Genomic DNA, 25,579 nt, shown 5'->3' on the forward strand with positions numbered 1-25,579 from the left:
CTGTGCCACAAAATGTCCCCAGCTTGCAGAGCCCAAGAGCTAAACTTTAAAATTTTATCCAGATGGTACAGAACGCCCGACCTTCTACACAAGATCTTTCCCCAGACACCCCCTACCTGTTGGCGATGCAACACGGAGAGAGGGAGCATGTCCCACATATGGTGGAACTGCTCGGCAGTGTCTGACCTATGGAAAGAAACTACTGAATTATACAACCATATCTGCAAGTCTCAATTAACTCTTACTCAGGAGATGGCCCTTCTCTCAGTCCTCCCAGGTTCAATCAAAACTGTTAAGAAAGGTATCCTGAGATTTTTCATTCTGGCGGTTAGAAGAGTCATCCCTAGACTCTGGAAAACCACGACACTGCCCACAAGAGCGATGTGGGTCGAGGAACTGAATAGCCTCATGAGATTTGACGAATTGGGGGCAGAGGAGAGCGACACTCAGGAGAGATTCTATCACACATGGCAAGTGTGGACTATCTTCAGGTCCACTGAAAGATTTAAAAATTGGGTGGCTACGGGACAGTTATAGAGGCGATCAGGTACGCTCCTGAGGGGACTCGATTCTGGGTGTGGCTCCCCTCGGAGTTAAGCTCGACCAAACTAAAACGCTCCTCAGTGCCCCCTACCCCCCCCCACACCCCCCAATAACCTCAAACCTCCCCCCCCCCCCGTCCCCTTGTCCCCTGTTTGTCAGTCTTGTTGTTGATTTGGTTTAAGTGTTGTATGGCGAGGACAGTAAAATCTGTCTAAGTTGGGAAAAAGGAAACATGCCCGAATTTGTCACAGAAAGAGTTTATTGTAGTTTATCAATTCTCACTAACACATGTTATCTCTCAGCGGTACATGTAAGACAAATGTATGTTTTCTATTGAAAAGAAACTAATAAAATATTTTTGAACGAAAAAAACATACAAAAAATTGCTCTAAAATCATTTTATGCAATCTAGACAAGGAATCCATGTTTTTCTGTGGTTAAGGACAAAGAAATTACATCTTCCCCCAAATTAGGCGGCAGATTTACCTGACGAGAACCACATAACAAAACCCAACATAACAGCTTAATTGCTAAAGATTGTTAGAAGTGTCTGGTGATAAAGTGACTGGCGGTGGATCAGTATACATACAAGCATCTGAAGTGAGAGGTGGGATGGAGGTGAGTGAACGAGGTTATGACATTCTTACCCTGTAGCGGGATGCCCGGAAGGCCTGGTATACCAGGTGGAAGGAGGTGGGGAGGTGGTATCACCCCATGATGAAGAGGCTGCATGCTGCCCATGCTAATAATGCCATCAATTGGGCCTTGCATAGGTGGCAGGCCAGGCGGATAGCCCCCTATCATGCCTTGAAGAACAAACATGCAATATAATGGATTAAAACAAACATGCACTAACATGAAGAAATGGCGTTAATTCTGTGATATTAATGTTGAGAACATACAAAAATGAGTTAGCAGTTTAACAAAAATCAAAACATGTCGTCATGTTAATAGCTACATCATGGAAGGATGGAAATTATATAAGGTGTCAACAAAGCTCAGGAGGTTTCCTCTATAGGATCCAATGATAAGCCATGAATATAGTAAAGGGATCAAATGAGAAGATTAAAAGCGGAGCCTCCAAAAAACATCATTATTATTTTGTGAATACGATAATTTGTTCAATTTTCACATAAAAGGTCTTCGGGGAGGTTTTAGATCTGTAAAACTTAAAGGGGTTGTCTCGCGAAAGCAAGTGGGGTTAAGTACTTCTGTATGGCCATATTAATGCACTTTGTAATATACATCGTGCATTAAATATGAGCCATACAGAAGTTATTCACTTACCTTCCCTGCGCTGGCGTCCCCGTCTCCATGGTGCCGTCTAATTTCAGCGTCTAATCGCCCGATTAGACGCGTTTGCGCAGAAGGGTCTTCTGCCTTCGGGTCTGTCCGGCAGCAGCAGCGTTCTGGCTCCGCCCCTTCTACGCGTCATCGCGTAGCTCCGCCCCGTCACGTGTGCCGATTCCAGCCTCCTGATTGGCTGGAATCGGCACATGTCATGGGGCGGGGCTACGCAATGCCGCGTAGAAGGGGCGGAGCCAGAATGCCGCTCGTGCCGGACCGAACAGATGGGAGAAGACCCTTCTGCGCAAGCGCGTCTAATCGGGAGATTAGACGCTGAAATTAGACGGAGCCATGGAGACGGGGACGCCAGCGCAGGGAAGGTAAGTGAATAACTTCTGTATGGCTCATATTTAAGGCACGATGTATATTACAAAGTGCATTAATATGGCCATACAGAAGTACTTAACCCCACTTGCTTTCGCGAGACAACCCCTTTAAAGGGCTTGTCAAGTTGAAATGAACTTTTAGATATAGAGCCAAAATGGGTTAACGCAACTAAATAAATGCTACTTACCTGTCCTCCGTGCTGAGGATCCATCACTGCAGTCCTGCATCTGTTGACAGCGGACGGGGGGTGACCACCACCCGCCAATCAGAGGACACAACATGTCGCCGGTTCTCTTGACATCACAACTCAAATCCTGGCGGCACAATGGTGCCATGAGTTCTGAATGGGGATTCTGAGGCCTGTGATTGGCAGGCAGCCTTCACCTGACTTCTGATGTCAAAGACCAGGTAAATCGCGGGGCTGGATCGCTGTTGTTAAGAACACACAAGTACTGTTTGTTTTGTTGTTTTAACCCACTTGGATCTAGGTTTAAAAAGTTAATTTTGATTGGACAACCCCATTTTAAAGGGTTCTCCAATATCATCCAGACATGGCTAAGATGGGAATCCAACCTATGCCTTTTCCGTAACACCCATTCGCTTCCGTCGGTTTTCATACTCCCATCCTTTGCGGTGACATCCATTCTGGCAATATGTGCAAGCCCCCGAGACGTGGGACTCTTATCTATCAGGTACTTATGGCATAGCTTTTTCCCTAGGAAAAGTTTCAGTTTCAGTGTAAAGTTCAAGATGCAAATTAAAACCACACAGAGGAGCCAATACTATGCAGCCTGGAAACAAACCTCCCCCCCCCCCAAAAAAAAACAGTAGCAAGAAACTTGGTGGTTTGCATCCCTACTGCTAACAATAAGTGCGCAGATAGAGAGAATTGACCTTAAATGCCAAAAAAAACCTTCAGGCCATGTAGTTGTAGCTGAGAAGTGCAATCAAGGTTTAGGACATTTTCTACTGCCATAACATGAGAGAAATTGCTGCCCATATTACTGCAGCAATGCCTGAACCTCCTACCTATAGGGTCCTATTGTGCTCCAAATTTGGTTTCCTTGAACTATGGGAGGTCCTAAGTAAAGGCCATGTGAAAATAGCCTAAAGGATCATTATCCATCCTCATGTAACTTATAAGGTGGCTGCTGTCCACCGCTCTGATGCCTGAGACGAGCATACGCCTCTCACTGTGTCAATGCTTACCCTTTCCATACAAGATGCTGGTAAATTAACTGCTCCTAACCGTCCAGTCTTCTGCATATGGCGGTTCTTTGTCCATAAACAATGCCTCTCTTGTCCATTGCCTTGACCTGGCATTGCAGCTTATGGCCCTTTTACATGGGCCGACAGTCGCTTAAATGACTGCTCGCACGCTGACGTCCCTGCTAAGGTCGTCAGCGCTGCTGCAGAGAATTTAGATCCAAGATTTTGCCGCTGGATCGCTGGGTTCCGCTCAGTGCTTCACCTTCTACCTGAAGCACCGAGTGGAGAGCATTTACACGGAACGAGAAGCCAGCGATCCAGCAACAGTTCTTTCATTGACTAAAAGTCAGTGATAAAAAAAAAAAAAACGCAAACAAATAGTGAGCGATTTTTTTTTTGCCTTTACACTAAACAATTATCAAATGAATTTTGAGTGATAATGGTTCGTGTAAATGGGCCATTGAAGAGAACTAGACAAGGCCTCGGACACGAGTGGCACATTTCTGGCATAAGAACAGACTTTTCTCTAATCCGGAGAGAACTATTCTCTAAAATTCCTCTCCAAAGCAGACTGCGCCCTCATAGTGGATCGCCTCGGGAAAGGCTGCTAAATTCCTTATCTGATAATATCATTACTGTAAATGGCTCCCTATATCCATGATTCACTAACATTTAACCAGTAAACTGAAGAAAGTGTATGAAATAAGGTCAAGTGGAATATGCAAAAGATTGTGATCTATAGGTAACCATGTAAATCCATTACGTATTTTAGTTGTCACGCTGGTCATTGTATTCTTGCTCTAATGAGACATCTCCCGTAACCGGCAGCCAATGGCTTCAGGACACGACTATCGGTTTCCTTCTGTGTCGTTTGGGGCTTCACCAACGATGGCCAAGTATATTTACCCAATATCATTTGACAATATTTCAGTAAAGCATAAGATAACAGTAGCCATTACCTATACATGAGAGGACAATGCAAATATATTCCATCCACTGACTAGGGAACACAACACCAATACTTCAGTCACATTAATAATGTCTAGTAACAAGTGCACAAAGTGCAAGTAAAGCCATGTACTCCTGCAATGTCCGCATGATCATGGATCATCTACCTGAGGCTGGTGTCATCTGCTGGTTAATCATTCCCATTGGTGTTGGTGGAGGCACGACTCCCATTAGAGCTCCCACAGGAGTGCCAGCTCTGGGGGAAGAGTTCTGCTGCTGCTGTTGCTGCTGCGCTGCACGTTCCCTTTCTTGCTGCTCCGCTACTTTGGCAGCACGTTCTGTAAGAAGCAAATATATGTATATAATCAATGACGTCTTATATCCCAAGTCTAAAGCCAAAATCCAGTCGCTGTACCTGTGCAAACAATGAAGGGGACCACAGCCTCTTCATTGTGCTAATCGCCAGGGGTCGGACCCACAAGTACCCCAAGTACAGGCCATCAATACTTCAAGGGGCTTTCCCGCAGACACTTATCACCTATCCAAAGGTCATTGTGCACTGCCTTGTGCCGTACACGTAAATCTTGCAGCCTGTACCCAGCTGTACCCGTATATCTTTGTGCAAGCTACTAAGCAAACTAAGCTTTTATGTATTTTTTACATCTTTTGCTATCAACAATGAATTAGGAGCTTGTGGTAAAAGCCATTATTGTATAATACCCTATACAAAAAATGTAAATACTTGAAGGAGTTTTCAGATTACCTGAGACTTCTTCACAACCACTTTGTACTTTCCGGTTGCTAATCGTTTTCTGATTCACACATGCTACTCCTCAACTTTGCAATTGGGTTTTAGACTCTATTTCTTACAGGGGTCACAGCACAAAATTAAAATCAATGTCCTAAGACCCCCCGGGGGCCTCTGCGCCATACTATCATGTACCGCAACCGCATCCATGAGTCCTATTCAAGTACCTTACTGTTCTTTCAATATAGGACGCTAGAACAGAGGTATAGCGCTAGGTCAATGTTTTTGACTACAACATGTTTTTGGGTAGGTAAGATATATTTAACCCCTTAACGCTTCAGGACGTACAGTTACGTCCTGGATGTTTGGGGTTTGTATAGAAGGGATCGGGGGTCGATCCTGCTCCATACAATGCAGATGCTGACTCTTACAGCAGACATCTGTCCACAACAGCTCCGATAAGTAGCGCTGCTGATCGGAGCTGTTAATCCTGTAAATGCCACCATCAATTCTAACAGCTTGATAGAATGCCTGCCAGATCACGGTATAATGTAATGCTATGGGATTTCATCATACTGCAGGAGTGATCAAATCATCGAAATTCTTGTCCCCTATGGGAACTGTAAAAGTCTGAGCTATCAATGTAACACATTATTTACCCCGCACGGTAAATGTTAAATAAAAATAAAATCTATGCCAGAATTGCGCTTTTTTGGTCACACCGTCTCCAAGAAAAATGTAATAAAAAGCTATCAAAAAGTTGTATGTACTCCAAAATGGTACCCATAGAAACTACAGGACGTCCCTCAAAAAATGTGCCCTCGCACAACCGTGTTGACAGAAAAAGACAAAAAAGTTAGGACTATCAGAAGATGGTGGCAGAAAATGTAAAAAAAAAAAAAATAGAATATCTTTGGAAAAAAATAATACTACAGCAAACAAAAGAAAAAAAAACCCATAAATTTGGTATCAAAATAATTGTGCTGACCCATAGAATAAAGTGATATCATTTTTGTTGCAGGATGTATGCTGTAGAAACAAGGCACACCCAAAGATGACGGAATTAGTTTTTTTTTCCATCTCACTCCACTTAGAATTTTTAAAAGGTTTTTCAGTACATTATACGGTACATTACATAGTGCCATTGAAAAATACAACTCCTCTCGCAAAAAAACAAGCCCTCATACAGCTTCTTTGTTTCCCTGAAAATAAGACACCGTCTTATATGAATTTTTGCCTAAAAAAAAGGCACAGTGTCTTATTTTCAGGGGGTGTCTAATACTTACCCAGCCGCCGGCATCTGTGTCCCTCGCATTGGTCCCTGCGCTGCTGCAGTTCTCAGCGCTGACAGGATTCTTTTCACTTGGTAACAGGGCTTTAAATAACCCAGCTCCAGTAAGCGCTGTGATTGGTTCTTTGAGGGCTGGCTCTAATTGTCTGGCACTCGATCCAATCACAGCGCTTACTGGAGGCAGGGGATTCAAAGCGCCGTCAACAGAAGATAATCCTGTCAGCGCTGAGAACTGCAGCAGTGTAGGGACCAGAGCGAGGGACACAGACGCCAGCGGCTGAGTGAGTATAAGCAATGAGGTAAAAAAAGCAATACTCACCTAGCCGCTGGTATCTGTGTCCCTCGCCCTGGTCCCCACGCTGCTGCAGTTCTCAGTGCTGACAAGATTCTCTTCTGGTGACGGGGCTTTGAGTACCCCGCCTCCAGCAAGCGCTGTGATTGGATTAAGTGCCAGCCAATCAAAGCAGCTGCTGGATGAACCAACACTGAATGGCTGTGAATAATCAACCGCCGGCTTCGATTGGCTGCCGTTTGATCCAATCACAGCGCTCTCTTCCCGGAGGCGGGGGATTAAAGCCCAGTCACCAGAAGAAAATCCTGTCAGCGCTGAGGACTGCAGCCTGCTGCAACGCCGAAGAGCAGCGCGAGGGACACGGATGCCAATGACTAGGTGAGTATTGATTTTAACTTTTTTTTTTTTAACCTAGTATAGCTAGGGCTTATTTTCGGGGGAGGCTTATATTTAACAACATCCTGATAAAAAAAGGTGGGGTGCATTTTCCAGGGAAAGGGGCGACAGGGACGGTACGTCAATGAATAAATAAAAATAGTTATGGTCTTCTAAAAGGGGGTAAGCAAAAACAAAAATGAAAGGGGAGGGGGTGCGCGTCTTTAAGGGCTTGAATGCATTAGTAAACAGGTCAGGGATATCAGAGATTATGATGGCACCTCCTTGTGTTGATTAAATCTATAGCATGGATGTCTGCACAGGTGGATTCTGAAGGGAGGTCGAGATGGAATCAGATCCATATTTTACCTTCATAATCGGCTTTCTTTGTGGCCTCAAGGTTCCTCCACTCAGTTCCTACTAATCTGCTAAGTTCACCAAAAGAGTAGTCTGGATGTTGAGCTTTTATAACTGCCCTCATTTCACTACTGAAAAGGATATAACCGCTCATGTTAATCTTCCTCTTGCCTCCTTCTTTCTTAGTGCTGTTCTTGACAGATTTTGGTGTTGACTAAAATGGAGAAAACGTTAGATATTTTGTTCAAAATGTTCTAAAAAGTAACCCGACTCTTTATATATAAATAGAAAATAAGAATTTAGAATTACTGAAACCCAGTGGAAAAGCCTTTTCTTTGGTGGCTGTTGCCAACACCAGACAATCTTAGGCTAGATCTGTGGTTAGAGAGTGGACAGTTTCGGTATGGTTCTATGTTAGATGAGATCTAGGAAATGGAGACACATAAAGGAAAAAAAAGCAACAAGCTAGGAAGACATTCAGCAGATCTGCAAGCACAGCCACGACAAAGCAGCAATACCACGCAATCGGCCCTCCCACCCCAGAAAGAAGAGATTACTAGTCATCTAAATACCGGAAAACAATAGTGGGCCTGACCTTGGCTCTCAAAATTTACCTTTCCGTTGTCTAACAACTGTTTGGGTAATTTGCTGTCCACTGTCTCCCCTGGTTCGCCATCTTTCGTTTGTTTGTCACTGGGTGTCTCAGTGGGTTCTGCCTCTGTTAGGGTTCCCCCTTGCGTCAATGAGGGAGGGGAGGGCAGCCTGACTCCTGGCGTCAGGTCGTCGGTACATCGGGGGGAGCTTGGTTGTGGTTGTGCGGTGGCCTGATTTAGTGTTTTAAAACACCAATTGTAAAAGGATTAACAAAAAAAAATTCTGCATTTGTAAGAAAATAAAAAACTCTACGTTCAGACAGGGAATTGCATGAGCGATGACACAACATGTATGTACGTGGTATTGCTGCTTTTCTTTATTCAGTCCAAGCGGCAAAGCCTCTGCAACAAACATGGAGCCCCAACTTATAATGCCATGAGCAAAAAGCACCCTGCTAATGACAGCGCATCACACGGAAAATGGAAAAGCCTTTTTACTTCATTAGTTGTACAGAATGATAGACTATCTGGACCAAAGTGGTTTTCACTTGGATTTTTTTTAATCCATCCACCAAAACCAAATCTGGTATAATGTACCTTTCCAGCTGTGTTACTACAAGAAACTAAAAAGTTCACGACTACTTCAGAGGCACTTGTGTATTGAGGCGTTAGTGGCTCTCCACTCCGGGGTCCTGAATGGTGGGGACTCTGCTAACAAGCAGTGACACTCACTATGGTGGACTCGGGCTATTCATCTAATTGGCCACATCTATAACTCTATAGGTCACCCACTAGGGAGATTCTCTAGAAGTTTGGTAAAGTAAACTGCTGCAGATAACTTGATGAGCCGGATCGGGATAATCAGCCAATTTTAGCAGAGCTCTTACATAGAAGAGGTGTCTGTGGAGAGACTAGCCCATTAAATCAAGGAGGCCTGCAGAGAGAAAAACTGGGAAAAATGTAGAATGCAAGTCAAATAATGGTCGAACATATAGTGTTATTCTCCATGTACACACTGCAGCTTATTCTGAAAAGTCATCTGAAAGTGCAAATATGCTTTAAGCTATCTCTCGGGGTACCATGGTAGCTAAATCAAGACAGGATGTCCATGCACAGAAGAGTTACTCTACTGATGCTACCACGGCAATCTTAGGGCAAAGCATAATATGCACCAGTATAGTCAGATCAGAAGGAGAACTAAAAAGTATATATTGCTCATAATTTTTGAGCTATAGTTACACAAGTACAGAACCCCATTAAAACAAAAAATGGTAAATCCCACTTAAACAATTCTAGTCATAAGCGTTGTCCATTTTCAGTGTGAGCACTACAGACAAACAATAAACATGTTACCTGCACAATGAGTTAACAGGGGGAATAAAACATAGAACCATATCACTTCCAATATTTAATGTTAAAGGGGTTGTCTCATGAAAGCATGTGGGGTTATATACTTCTGTATGGCCATATGAATGCACTTTGTAATATACATTGTGCATTAATTATGAGCCATACAGAAGTTATTCACTTACCTGCTCCGTTGCTGGCGTCCCCGCCTCCATGGATCCATCTAAAATCGCCTCTTATGGCGATTTTAGACGCGCTTGCGCTGTGCGGTCTTCTGTCTTCTGAATGGGGCGGCTCTCCTCGTAGCTCCGCCCCATCAAGTGTGCCGATTCCAGCCAATCAGGAGGCTGGAATCGGCAATGGACTGCACAGTGAAGATCCCGGCGGCCATCTTACTAAGGTAAGTAAGAAGAAGGAAGAAGTCGCCGCAGCGCAGGGATTCGGGTAAGTACTACCCGTTTTTTTTTTTTAACACATGCATCGGGTTTATCTCGCGCTGAACGGGGGGGCTATTGAATAAAAAAAAAAACCCGTTTCGGCGTGAGACAACCCCTTTAAGTCCACTTTATGGCCCTGGGGGATAAAGATAAGTTAAACCTGGTCTGAAGTTTTGGTTGTATGGTATCTGGACATTACATAAAGTGCAAGCCTGATGAGGGCTGTATGTACTTCTCAACAACATAAACCCATCAACACTGCTTGGGTACAGAGTAGATTAGTGTATTCTCCCAGACTAGCTTTACTTTACCTGTTGAGGAGTGTATTGCATGAGATCTAATTCACCAGACAAGGGGGTTTGAAGTTGTGGAAGACTTGGGGCGTCCAACATCTCTCCATCATCATCTCCCATATCTTCAATGTCATCGTCACCACCTTCCAATTCTGCAAATTTTGCCTCCAAATCTTGGATCTTTTTTTTCCAAGAGTGGAGATGGCTCTTTTTGAGGAACAATAGGTTTCCTAAGAAAACAAGCAGAATTGCAATTATGCAGATTTGCCATCAATCCCTACTATTTCTACCTATTATACCTTAACAAATACCCCTTTCTAGGTGTTAAGATTCAGCACCAGGTTCATGTAAGTGTCTCCTTACTTGCACCTACCTACTATGAAAAGAGTCAAATCAAACAGGTAGAAATATATGACATCTAAAATTAGTGCCACTTGCACAAACACTAATAAAGCTGGATACAACGCTCCAATTCCCCCTATACCAGCACTTACAATCACTATTGGAAACAGGACCAATGGACTGTAAATAATCCTTGCCTCCTAGAAGCACCAGATCCCCTGAACTAGTGCTGGTCCCTCAGTAACTACATGGAATGGCGGGAGGATGCTTCTAGTAGCTACCAGTGGGATTAGATGGAAAATATAACAATTATAACCATTCAGCTCTTGGCATTTAAAGGGCCACTCCGGTGATTTTAATTATTCATTCATTATGCAGCTATCCCCCAAGTATATATAAGTGAGCTAGTATTACCTTAGTCAGTTATTCCTTTCTGTCCGAAACTCCTGGCCCTTTTTATCTCAGGTGGTCATGTGATCTATATTCTGACCAGCTCTGATCTACTTGGGCTTAAGTGCTCAGTTTTTTAGTCAGGCTGTGTGATGCTATTACATGGACTATCACTGATACTGCTTACAGGGGGACACGGATACACTGATCACAGTTACTGATGATGATCACACAGTTATAATAGAGGAGATGACAGCTCATCTTCTGACTGTATATTATGGTCTGCAGCTTATTTAGGTGAATGCAGAATGTAATAATACAGTCTAAAGCTGCTCATGCAATGCTCTGCTGATGCATCATGGGATTGATGTGAAAGTAAAAGTCTACACTGCATGGAAAGGATTACAATTCTACATAGGAAACCTCCAGAGTGGACAGGCAATCAGGTGAGGGGGGCAGAGATGGAAAAATGTATTTTCACCGAAGTAGTCCTTTAATTGCTAATTACATCACTCCCTCACAGCCAAGGTAGTAGATGATGCACCAGCTGAACATGACCATGGTCCATTCAGGACCAGAATGATACACGATCCCAGTTTGATTCTAATGTCAAATTCATAATCCCTTGATCGTTTTCCTTTGTGAAGTCAATAGCAGTTTCAGGTAATGGCAATTTTTATTTTATTATTTGGGTTGATTATGAGATTTTTGGTTATTACTTTCTTCTGACTAGTTTAGTTGAATAAAAAAAAAAATGAGTAGGGTCCATTACACTACTAGATGTCAGAAACGCTCTTTTCTCCTTAGGGAGAGCAACTATAAACTAAGTGAGGAGACTCAAATGGCCACGCACGCTCCTCTGGGTAATATGCAAATAAGGGAGATGGAATAAATCCTCCACAGTGCCACCTATTGAAAGGCAGCATTCCTTCGAGTCAAAGTGGGACTTTTTATACAAGTCTTCTTACAATGACTGGGAATCAAAATTTGATTCCCAGTCATTGTAAGAAGACTTGTATAAAAAGTCCCACTTTGACTCGAAGGAATGCTGCCTTTCAATAGGTGGCACTGTGGAGGATTTATTCCATCTCCCTTAACTACTAGATGTAAACCACCAGATAACATTACTACTACTGGGGTCATAGCGAATGGTGACCCAATGCTTTGAGGTTTGATCCTCCTACATTTGTGTTTGTAGCCTGAAACCATTACAGGAATTCTGGGCGCCAGATCAAGGGGGTTTCATGGTAATGAAATATTTGACATTCTGACATCTACCAATGCTCACTTCAAATCTACCCAGCAACAAAGTTATAGTTGTATTTTACCTGAAATGATAGATTTCATCATCCACAACCTTGGCGGACAGGGAAAACCTTTTTAACCCTTTAAATCTCTTCATTTGCTTGTCACTCTCGTTATAGCGACTCTCACACAGTAGTACATCATTTTCAGGAATTTCAGTTGGACGACAAGACAGGAAATCCTTGAAAGATAAAACCGCGCACTTTCCTAGAAAAGGCAAGAAAACATTAGATACTGTTATTAATGAGGATTTTGATCCTGTGGCACCAAAATTATCAGTGCAACCAACAAGCAAATAGAAGTAAACAGACATTTATAATCCGGACCGGCCAAGACAAAGTGAATGACCATTATATTTTAAGAATTAAATTGTAAACCCCTAATTTTTTTCAGTTTTTTTTCCTTTTAATATGACCCACAACCCCCCCCAAAAAACAGCATGCCGATGACCAAGCTCTTCGCAGAAACAGTTGGGTTCAAACATTCCGGTTTCAGCTGTTAACCCATTAATTGCTGCTGTAAATGTTGACATTTAAAATGTCCTGATCAGGTTAGAAATGTCCCAAATGCCCCACCCCCACCATGAGATCACAGGGTGCTGTTGGGGTGTCATGGCAGCCAGGGGCCTTTTGAAGGTCTGCCATGATGGTTTGTCTATTATAAGTATAATGCAACGCCGTCGTATTGCAGTCTACTACATAAGCAATCACATAATCGCAAGTTCAAGTCCTCTGTTAAGACTAAAAGAAAAAAGCATTTTAAATTACAGAAAATAAATACCGTATTTTCCGGTGTATAAGACGACTGGGCATTTAAGACGACCCCGACTGTCGACTTATATGCCGGGAATACACTGTAGAAAAAAAATCAATACTCGCCTCCTGCAGGCTGTCGCTCCCTCCTCCACGCCGACAGAGCAAAGGGCTGTAGCAGTAAGGGATTAATATAATAAATGGCACTCGGGTCAGAACATGAGATCTCGTGCTCTGGGACTTGACGCGTTACTGGGAACCTTAAAACAAGAAGTTTGGACCTCGCTCCTGCAGGAAGTGACATCATCTGTATGCTGTTGAGCAGATTTTGTTGTTTTATTTTATTTTATTTTTTATTTAAAAGGGTAAATAGACTGACGGGGGAGGAATAGGTAAGCATAGAATTTTTTAAAATTGATTTTCAAAATAAAACAGACACTTGTGACAGATCCACTATCCTCAGGTGGGCCATCTCGTCTGTGTTTTACCCTGCAAGTCTCATCATAGGTTTCCAACTGCAGCTGGTCCATCCAAGGGCAGTGGAGAGTGTGTGTGGTCTTAAACTTTTCTTTGGCATTTTAAATGAGTAAGTCTGAGAAAGTAGCGGCGATGTTGTTGAAAGTGGAACAGAGGGCCAGAGTCTAGGAATGAAGGCAGAACAGACACTAAGGAGGACACTAAGTAGGTTGACTATACATCAGAAAGGTATAGTCAAATTTTAGTTTAAAACTGGAAGACTGCGTTAAATCTCAACTTCTGATATAATGAAACTCTAGTACAAGTACCTGATTGTACCTAGAAAGCAGGCACACTCACCTAAAATGCAGGTCATGGGGCAGGTTTCTTCTAAGTTACTCGAGAACACTTCTTTCTTATAGAACATCTTGGTTGGCTCATGAATGGTCTCCTCGGGATGAATAAATATTGGGCCATAGAAATAGGCTGCTCCATCTCGAAGCCACATTTTTTTCGATTCTAAAAATGTAGAATATTACAAAATGTGATTAAAATCTTTTATGCCAAGTTCAGATTTGGAGATATAGAACAATTTACATGAAGGATAAACCTGCGTATTCGCCTTCAGAAATTTGTCTACCACCAAAAAAAAGTGAATGTTTAACAATGTTTTGGTACATATGCTGGGACTAGCTCCATGGACTCTGACCAAACACCACATTTTCAACTGTTAAAGAGGTTGTACCACAATTACAAGTTATTCCCTGTCCACAGGATAAGTGATAACATGCTGATCGGTAGGGGTCTCACTGCTGAGACCCCCACAGATCCCGAGTACAGAGGCACAGCTTGTGAGAGAGGAAAATAATTATTGGAACTGTAGTCCTTTACATGGTAATTGTATGCAATGCAAGTCCTGCTAGTGAGTGTTCAGACATATCCTCTAGTTATTTTTCCTTTATAGTCATTGGAGAAGCCTTTTGGACACCTAACAGTTTTGCCCAAGAAAAGTACTATTCTAACAGCTGTATATCTGCCTAGCATGGGGCTACCACTGTGGTATTGGTCTCTTGACTTTTAAGTAAGACCAAAGCAGCAGCAGTAGCCCAGTTCTAGGCGGATGCAGAGCAGGTTGAAGAGAGAGCTGCATGTACTAATCTTGCAGTTGTCACTTCAGGTGTGCAGAGACCAGAAAACAAGCAGGGAGGGAGAAAGGATCTGTCAGTATCCAGCCTGTGTTTTAAAGGCTTCAGATCATCCCATAAAAGGAAGTAATATAGGCTTTTGACCATGTTATCAACCACACTTTTCAATCAGAGAACAAACTTGCTCTCTGATTGTCACACATGCAGGTCTTTTTTTTATCCCCAGAAAAGGAGAGGTTAAATGAGCACCTGTTCATCTTTTCAACCTTCTGTACTTAAATAGGCTTTTATTAACTCTATAACCCAGTTACTTAACTTTTAAAGGAAAAAAAATATTTTTTTCTGTTACAGAATGTTTTATTAGTAAGAAAATAATAATAATTAATGCATCTGTATTGTCAAAAAATACAACTTGTGCTGCAAAATACAAGATCTCATGTAGCTACATATAATTACAAGATTTTTAAAAAAAAGTTATGACTGGTGGAACAAGATGGAAATATTTTTTTCTGGTCCTTAAAGTTAGCATTCACTACATCACTAAGGGCAGCATTTAAGGCAGACGAGTTATGTGCCAACTATATTTACTTGAGACATAAATTAAAATTCTACAAAAAAAAGTGGCATTTGCAGGAGGGATTTTTAAATTTCAAATATGACTGGTAAGCGGTTATAGCTTCTAATAAAAAATAAAATAAAATAAATGGGCTCAGGCTGATGGAGGACAAGATGACCGGACTCAGGCTCACGGATTTTGGCCATGTAATGCAAGCAGAGCCACTAGAAAAATCTATAATGCTTGGACTGATCAGCGACAAAAGAAGACGACCTGGCCGCTAAAGAATAAAATTGGCTTGATACCATCAAAGCTGATACTGGCATGAATATCAGACAACTGAAAGAAGCAGTGCAAAACGAAAAACACGGAGGGAGCTCGCCTTTAGGGTAGCGAATGACTAAACGGCTAACAATAATAATAAAAAAATGTATATAATTTAACAAAAGTTCAAAATTGCATACAGAACTACAACAATGGTCATTTTATCCACTTTACGCACCAGTGTGAAAACAGATTTCCTTACCTGCCCACCCTTGGCCTAACCAAGCCATGTGACTTTATAAACACACAATCTCCAACCTTCAGCCACATGTCGTTGTACCGAAGCTGCTCGTAATAGTGGCAACCAGGTTCCCCATTGGGCATATCAACAGGAACATCTTCCTTATCCTAGAAAGAAAAGAAAAATTGATCCATTGATGAGAAAGACTGAAAAAACGATAGCAGTTGTAATGAAACACATTTACGCCAACTGAACACCAATGCAGAGGAAATCTAACCTTTTCCAAGCAGATCGTGATATCCTCGTCCTTTGTGTCCTCCATGTTTTCTGAGGCTGCATCTTCATCTACCTTATCTTTATGTGCAAATACCGAGGCCACTCTCACAACGGGCAGAGGAATGTCCCTGGGCCTGAAGCGCACGGAGCTGACCGGCATTGTCCACAACTTAATCTTCTTAAAGGATTTGGTTTTGGCAGAATACCGGGACTCGCACACGTACACATCTTCATCTCTGTTCAGTTAGAAAATGAACACAAATCAACAAACAGGTAATAAAACACTTGGAACCACAGAAACTCACGAGCAGCACCAGCTTAGACTTCGAACATGGATGAGACAATGGGGTAAATTTATAAAAATCAGTGTTTCTAATGCTAATCTTAAACTCTGCTGGCGTACAATATGCACATAGATTAAAAGGTGCACGCCTCTTCACATCTTAGGCGTTACTGACTCCTCCGTGCGCTTTCACAGAAATGTAGGACAGCTGGAGTACATTTCTGGCATAGTTAGTTTTTGGTATAAACTATCCCCTTCCCGCTCCAGGACGTACATTTACGTCCTGGAGCGTCGGGGTATGTATGCAGAGAGGTCGCGGGGGCGACCTCTCTGCATACAGCGCGGGCGTCAGCTGTTTACTACAATTGCAATTGCCGCGTTAGGCCGTTTGGCCGGTCGCGGCTATTAACCCTTTAAATGCCGCTGTCAGTTCTGACAGCGGCATTTAAAGCCCCTGAACACTGTTCGGGTGTCCCGTACGGCCCCCCCCATGGTGAGATCAGGGGAGCCATGCAGGTGTCATGGCTGCCGGGGGCCTTCTGAAAGGGGAATGGCTTGATAGGCTGCCTGTCAGAACGCAGTATGACATAATGCTATAGCATTACGTCATACTGCAGGAGCGATCAAAGTATCGCACATTGTAGTCATTGTTAAAAGTAAAGGGAAAAAAAATACAGTTTTTTTAATTGTAAAAAAAATAATAAAATAAAAAGTTTAAATCCCCCCCTTTTGCAATATCTATAATTAAAAAGTCTAAATAATAAAATAAAAATACATATTTGATATCGCCGCGTCTGTAAAAGTGTGATCTATCAAAGTAGCGCATTATTTACCCCGCATGGTGAACGTCGTCCGAAAAAAAAATAAAGAACGCCAGAAATGCACTTTTTCAGTCACCCTGCTCCCAGAAAAAACACAATAAAAAGCGATCAAAAAGTTGTATGTATTCCGAATTAGTACTAACGGAAGCTACAGAACATTCTGCAAAAAATGAGCCATCGCTGAACTACGTCGACGGAAAAATAAAAAAGTTATTGTGCACACAAGATGACCGCAAAAAAGAATTGAAAAAAATTAAACGTCTTTGAAGAAAAAAAGAATAAAATATTATAGTAAAAAAAAAAAAGTATACAGTTTGGCATCGTAGTAATCGTACCGGCCCATAGAATAAAGCTATCATGTCGCTTTTGTTGCAGGTAGTGCGCCGTTGAAACAAGACGCACTGAAAGATGATGGAATGTGTTTTTTTTATTTTTTATTTTACTCCACTTAGAATTTTTTAAAAGTTTTTCAGTACATTATTTGGTACATTAAATAGCACCATTGAAAAATACAACTTGTCCCACAAAAAACAAGCCCTTATACAGCGACGTCGATGGATAAATAAAAGGGGTTATGATTTTTTTAAGGGGGGGAGGAAATAACGAAAATGGGGAAAAAAAGGGCCGCGTCACAAAGGGACTATACATAAATGTGTCGGTCTGGGGTGGCGACGCCCCTCCCAACAAGCCACACCTCCTTTTCAGGTAAGTGCTGCACTGAAAAAGCCACCACATTTTTGTACACGTGTGCCTTGCACCAAATTTTGCAACATTTTTACTCCAACCCCCCCCCCCCCCCCCCAAAAAAAACCCAGTGAGAACAACTCTTACCTTCACAAACATGATGACACATTTGCCAAGGATTTTATTTACAGGCACCTTGTTATAATAGTCACTCTTGAACACTTCCTTCTCTAAGAATTTACGAGTGGCGAGATGGAAGGTTTCATTGGGACGATAGAACCAACAGCCATACAGCCACTTCTCACCTGCAAAATAAAATGTGCCTTTTGTCCTTTTCGTACTTGGTGACAACGTTTACAAGTATACTCAGTTTTTCTTAGAAGGCTTTATAACCGTTAGTTTGATATGTAACCCAATTAGGGATGATTGGGCCTGGGTCAACATTTGGTCTGCAACAATGATAACAATTTAGTAAAATATTATCACATTTTTCAAACCCACTTTTTTTTTTTTTAACCACGTGTCCCCTTGTGCATGAAGCAACTTGCGTCAGCGAACACACCAAGGCCTGTGACAGGCGGACATATTCAAGCCACATTTATGGGTCTGTAATCACGAACAAATATCCCAGCCTGACGGCGGGTCTCTTGATCCGAACTCCGAGCATCACAGGAACTTATGATGCTTGTAGCTCTGGTCAGGCCGGGACACTTGTCCGTCCTACAGGCACATATGTGCGGCCGGCATACGGTCATCTGTCACCAGGCTAAAGTTAACCATACACCAGAAAAAGCATCCGATGGTCGGATCAACGGACAATCTTATGTGTGTACATATGACCATTCCTCCAACCAAGATTCTTTGACATCTTATGTAAAGTGGCATATTAGAGTTAAAGCTTGCCATACACATGACAATAAGTGAGGGCCGAACCCACGCTGGGCTGACCGCTGTCTTGTGTGTATGGCCAGCTTACCTGGGAAGCTGAAGCCACAGATGTTATGGCCTTACATCAATTACTATCAGTGCTTCCTAAAAGAGTCATTTTGATCATCTAGGTTTACTGCAAACGATGCATCCTCTTCATGTTACTTTTTTTCCTCTCTTATACAATATAATACAAAAATATACACAATATTATACAATAAAGGAAAGGCAAAGACTGAAATTCCTACCTGCATTGTCCTCCCAGAGGCGCTCAATGCAGACAATATGTGGCTGGAGGTTGGCCTCCGCGGGCTCCACATACACATAATCCCCAACGTGGTACATGCTGTTCTTAAAGCTGCAGTCTTGGCTGTAGGTTCGGTATTGTCCAGACTGGCCAGAACCTCCTCCAGGATCTTCACTCTTTTCTGCTTCTTAACAAAGGGGTTAAAAAAATAATAATACGAGTTTAAAGGGGGGTTTCCACACATATATTATTGATGACATCCTCAGGATAGGTCATCAGAGGTTGGTTGGCTGGGGACTGCTGCTTAGGGTGATCTGATTGGGAATCAGCAGTCAGCGCCGCAATACGCAGAGGTCAAGCAGAAGCAGTTGGCTCTGACCTGTCTGGTGGCCAATGCTGGTAATTACAGGCGCAGTTCTTGTTGACTTTTAATTTAAGCTGAGCCTGCAATTATGAGTGCCGGCCGCTACACAGCGGTTGGAGCCAGATGCTTACGCTCTAACCTCTATGTATGTGGCTCTAACAGTGGGCACCTGATCAGCCAGGGTACTGAGCAGGGAACCCCAGACGACCATTTATTGATGATCTGTTCAGAGGATAGTCCAGCAATATACACTCATTCTCAAAAAGTAATCCCTCCACTAGAAGTCGCTGAAATTGAATGAAACTTTCTCTGTGTGATTGTAATGTTGGTATAAATGTAAGTGATTACAATATCAGAGCGAAAGGATCATTTATTGTGGAGAACTAAACACTTGTAGGGAGGCTCTAGTACCCTGTTGTACCGCCTCTAGCTTGGATACAAGATGTGATATGGGCCGGCATGAAGGCTCTAGTACTGCCTCTAACTTGGATACAGGATGAGATACGGGCATGGAGGCTCTAGTACGCAGTTGGGCCGCCTCTATCTTCGATGCAAGATGTGATACCGGTGGACATGAAGGCTCTAGTATCCTGTTGGGCTGCCTCTAGCTTGAATGCAAGATGTAATACTGGTGGGCATGGAGGCTCTATTAGCCCGGTAAGCCGCCTCTAGCTTGGATGCATAATGTGACATGGGTGGGCATGGAGGCTGTAGTACCTTGTTGTACCGCCACTAGTTTAGATCCAAGACATGGAACAGGCATGCATGCAGGCTTTTGTACCCTGTTGTACCGCTTCTAGCTTTGATCCAAGATGTTATACGGAAGGGGGTGGGGGAGGGGGGAGCATGGAGGCTCTAGTACTCCGTTGGCCTGTCTCTAGCTTGGATTCAAGATGTGATACAGGTAGGCATGGAGGCTCTAGTACTCTGTTGGGCCGCCTCTAGCTTTGATGCAAGATGTAATATGGGTGGGCATGGAGGTTCTTGTACCCTGTTGTACCGCCTCTAGTTTGGATTCAAGAGGTGATACAGGCGACCATGGAGGAATACAGGTTTCGTATGGTATCCTGCGACATATCAGTCCAAATTTGCGGTAGATTGTGTAAGCTCAAAGGCTGTGGTGGATGGCTTCCCAGATGGGTCCATACATGTTCTATTGGAAATAAATCTGGGGATCTGGCAGCCATGGAAGTATGGCAATGTTGTGGAGGCATTCCTCTGACACCCTTGTGTGTGCGCGGACAAGCTCTCCAGGCACGAACTTAATGTGTTATAAGTATTCCACAACATTAAGATGAAGATATATATTGGAGCAGATTGAAGACGCACCATGTTTATGGTAGAAATTGTGCCACACACTGTCTTTCATGCTTTCTGTCACATTTATGATGTGCTTTAGACACTTTTTTTTACTCTGCTTCAGGTGAAAAAGGGGTCACTTCGTGGTAAGAAGTCATGACCTAAATGCAATATTCTGTGCCAAAATTTGGGCGCAAAATTTGGCATATACTAAACTAATAGGTGGTAAACAGAATAGACAGTGTAAACTTCCAATATCTAATTATTAGACAGTTTTAGCAAATCTGCCCCCTCTTTTTCTCAGGTTTTAGGGCCCTTTATGAGGGGTTACAACCTCAGTCAAAAGTCAAGCGTTCAAAAATGGTAGTTTTCCTACACAGATTATATGGGCGATCCCAATAACTGGCCCTCCAAAGCTTTCACTATACTCCATGTTGGGCAGTGGTCATCACTATGCTCATCACAGGTCATAATTCCATCTATTATTTTTAACATCAAATTAAATGCAAAACTTCCAGAGACAGAGGACTTGTAGCTCCTTTATAGACATGAAGCTCAAACCTAATGACATGGTGTACAGCCTGGCCACGAGTTCTTGCACACCACTACATGCTGTATTTACCTTTCTTCTCCTCCTCTCTTTTGACCTTGTCTTCTTCTAATTCTTTTGGCAGCTTTTCCTTCTTTTCCTTCTCCACATCATTGTGAAGGTGTTTGGTTGTGTAGCTCAAGGCTGGAGAAAGAAGGATCTCGCCGTTTTTGCAAAGTTCATCTCTTATCTTAATAAAGAACTGTTAAAGCTCTACAGAGTCCTCGTAGATTTCAGAGTCCGTCCTTTGTAGAAGAAAAAAGGGATGAGAAGCACGTTGAAGACTCATCAATGAAGACACTTAAGCTGCCCATACACCTTCAACAACTGTCAGAAGAGCCGTCTCCACCGGTAAGGGTGCAAAACGTCTGACACGTTTCCACATGAAGAAGTGACGTCACTTTTGAATATGTATACACGTGGAATCAGTCTTGCCACATCTTCTCCTCCCCTAGCGGCTCCCCCTGGGTCACCTCAACGCAAGCCGGCCGCATCCTCTTCCTCCTGTTATGGAGTGTCCATTCTCTGTAGTCTCCTTCCTGCAGGGCATTGTACGTTACGTCACTAGTGACGTAGCGTTCACTGCCTAGCACAGAATGCTGAGCTGATGCAGAGACTGCGCATGCGCGCTGTCTCGCCGCGAGTGTTCATACACTATTGTCGCAAAACAGCGTGCATGTGCAGTCTCTGCATTAGCTCGGCGCTCCATGCTGGGCAGTGAATGCTACATCACTAGTGACTGGGTACACTGACCTGCAGGAAGCAGAATGCCGAGAATCTATGTAACATCACAGGAAGAAGAGGGTACAGCCGGCTGGAGGCGAGGTGACCCGGCGGACTGCAGGAGCCAGGAGAAGATCGGGGAGGAGAAGATGCAGTAAGAAGACTGGGGAGGAATAGGTAAATATTGTTGTCTTTTTTTTTCAATCTCTGACATGTGTCACTTTAACATAGCATAACTGTAAAGTTTTTGCATACCCAAGTAATTCTAAGATTGTTTTTTTGCCACATATTGTAAAAATAGACTGACAATTTGTGTATATTTAGCGCCAAAATTGGAAAAATTTTGAAAAAAAAAATTGTAATTTTAATCACATCTTCAACTGCAATATCTCAAATTATGTGCAAACATATTATACAAATTTCCATCCGTTTACTTTATTCTGGAAGCACATTGGAAAAACGTTTACATTTTGTATGTCTAAATGGTTGAAAAACACCCTAACATTAAATATTAACATTTTGAGGAACACTTTGTTTTGTTTTTCCTTTGTTTTCCTGCACCAAGCCAAGCTTGCAAAGGCGCATAGGTGTCAGAATGATAGACACCCCCACAAATTACCCCATTTTAAAAACTACACCCCTTACTGTATTCACTGAGGGGGGTCATGAGCATTTTTACCTCACAGTTTCTTTTCACGAGTTAATGCAATTTAGAGGAGAAAGAAAAAAAAAATCATATTTTTGCTAATATGTCATTTTAAAGGCATTTTTTTTCTATAGTACACATGAAAATGAGGATTTACAGCTCAAAATGGATGTTTGTCCTGTGTTCAGAAACATAGCCGTTGTGGCCCTAGTCATATGTCCGTATGAGCAACGGAGCCCAAACCAAAAGCAGCAGCGGGTGGCTTTCAGAACAGAGATTTAGCTTAAGTGTTTTAGGCCCCATAGCCCACTTTTAGAGCCCTTGAGCCGCCAAAACGATGGAGAACCCCCACAAATGACCTCATTTTAAAAACTAGACCCCTTAACAAATTCATCGTATTTTGACCACACAGTATTTGAATAAATCTAAGCAAAGCAGAAGCAAAAAATTACGATTTTCATTTTTTGGCAATTGTGTCATTTTAAAAGCTGTTTTTTGTACAGCACATATATGAATGAAGATTTACACCCCAAAATGGATCCCCGTTTGTTCTGTGTTCACGAACATTCCAATTGAAGCCCGAATCTGACCGGACACATGAATAGGTTTGTAATGGAGGGGACACCCTTTGGCTTTGAGGCCACAACTGAGTAAATTCCAGGCCCAATTGCTCACTTGTAGAGCCATCAAGATGCCAAAACTAATGACCACTAATGACCCCATTTTGAAATCAAGCACCCCTTAGCCCATTTATCTAGGTGTGTACTTTAAGCATTCTTACCCCACAGTTTTTTCCCCAAAATTATGAAGCATGTGAAAAATACATATAATTAAATTTTTTTCACTTTCATAGATATTATTTTTTCAACCAGGAAAAACTGGAGAGACTCACCCCAAATTTTATAGCACTAGGTCTTCTATGTTCTGCAATACCCCCATCATATCCCCAATCTGTTTACTGGACACATGATTAGGCCCATAATGGAGGGAGCATCCATTGGATTTCAGGACACAGCTGAGTAACATTCAGGCTCAATTGCCCACTTACTTAGGAAAAAAAATGGACTCCCTAAAAATAATCCCATCTCCTTTCTGGCATTTCCCAAATCTTAGATAAAAGTAATGATGTAAACAGTGTGGTATGTCCGAGGACAAGGGTAATTACGGAGGCCTGGATGGGCACATGGGGCAATAAAACCGGGTATCCCTCCTCCTCCCATGCTTTTTGGGGGGTATTTCTTGACCTCAGTGGCAGGGATAGGGTGTAGAAAGTGGTGCCCTGTGAGGCTTGGTAAGCTTGCTGAGGTCCGGCGGTCTCACAGAAGGCGCTCAACAAGCTGCTCCCGGAACTGCAGGAATGGCGAGCGTTCCCGGGGCTTCTTGTAAATTACGTATTACAGGTAGCGGTCTGAATAACGCCGGCTTCACACGGCCGGATGTGGAATCAGCTTATGGCGGCATAATCTACTGCACATAACTGTGTTCTCACACAGGCGGTCATGCGCACTCCACCTTTTTGTTTGTTTGTATTTCCTGTGCTGTTTAATCATGTATGGGCTGCGGCGAATATCTGCGACCATACAGCACAACGGGGTCTATGCTGCAGATATCCGCGGTAAAAGCGAGCATTCTGCGTTCTATTTTTTTTTTGTTAGTGGATTATGTAATTCCGACCACTAATGTGAGCGCAATTGTTTAATTCAATGCACTTCACTGTTCCACATACTACTGCAAATCAAACTTAAAAAAACTATATAAACTTTTATGCGATCGCCGCTATCCATTGGATAATGGCAATCGCGTAATTGGGGGGTCACATGCCGTAGCACCCACACGATAGCTCCAGGATTTTGGGTACCTCTGGTAGCCGATAGCAGGGAACTGTCGTACGCACAGACCTCAGGCCTTTACTCTACAGGGCCGGCATGCTTTTACGGACATGTAGACTAAAGCCCAGACACGCAGGAGGGGAAAACACGTATGGTCACTAAGGGGTTAACTTCTCTTTGGTTGAATTTCACTGGAGGAAATAATGCAGAGCAATCCGTACATTTAGTGCAGCGACATGAAATGTAATTATTTAGTAAAGCGCACGCATTTTTAATTGGGTCCTACAGAAGACGATTGGAGGATCTGCAGCCCGATATCAATAAATGTCACTATGAAGGCTGAATAAGATCTGTAGAAATGGAGGAGTCAAAAAAATAACAAAAAAAAGTGTGATAACATACATTATATCTACCCAAAACATGCTACCACCTGCAGATCGCCCCAAAAAAGTCCTTAGGGTGACTACCCACTAGCCTTTGCGAATTTGCTCCTTTTTTTCCCAGGTGTATAGGGGCTTTCTAATGTTAAAAACGCATCGCCGCAAAAAAACCACCCAAAAAACGCAATTTACCACGAAATCACGTTTTTGCACAATGCAGTTTAAACAAGTCCCATAGGCCCCTGGAGAAAAAAAAATGCGAATTCCGCAGTGAAAAAGAATTGTATTGGGTAGTCAACCGTATACAGCAAAAATAAAAAATATATAAAAACCTTGTGACTTGAGAAATGGAGATGAAAATACCCCAAAATAAGTTGCATCATTAGGTCCAGCCCATGTCACTAAGGGGTTACTGCTTTAACCATGATACACAGGACAACATTGGCAGTTATAATGACATCACATGACATCACAATGGGCTCAGAATGTTCAAAGCTCTAACCAGAGCCATCTTGCATCACTTGAGTTTGACAACTTGAAGAGGCCAGACAGCAGGTACGCAGCTGGCGGGGTGGGGAGGGGAGGTGCCCTGGGCGCCCCAATGGCAGCTGGCGGGGTGGTGAGGGGCCCTGGGCGCCCCAAAGGCAGCAGGCAGGGTGGTGAGGGGCCCTGGGCGCCCCAAAGGCAGCTGGCGGGGTGGTGAGGGGCCCTGGGCGCCCCAAAGGCAGCTGGCGGGGTGGTGAGGGGCCCTGGGCGCCCCAAAGGCAGCTGGTGGGGTGGTGAGGGGCCCTGGCGCCCCAAAGGTAGCTGGCGGGGTGAAGAGGGGCCCTGGGCGCCCCAAAGGCAGCTGGCGGGGTGAAGAGGGGCCCTGAGCGCCCCAAAGGCAGCTGGCGGGATGAAGAGGGGCCCTGGACGCCCCAAAGGCAGCTGGCGGGGTGAAGAGGGGCCCTGGA

At 43.2% G+C, this 25,579-nt stretch overlaps 1 pseudogene; it reads right to left on the bottom strand.

The window, feature by feature from the left end:
- LOC136620179 (protein polybromo-1-like) overlaps nucleotides 1-25,579 on the bottom strand; it is a 73,780-nt pseudogene that overhangs the window by 17,511 nt on the left and 30,690 nt on the right.

Source organism: Eleutherodactylus coqui, chromosome 3 (assembly GCF_035609145.1).
Source record: "Eleutherodactylus coqui strain aEleCoq1 chromosome 3, aEleCoq1.hap1, whole genome shotgun sequence".
NCBI lineage: Eukaryota > Metazoa > Chordata > Amphibia > Anura > Eleutherodactylidae > Eleutherodactylus > Eleutherodactylus coqui.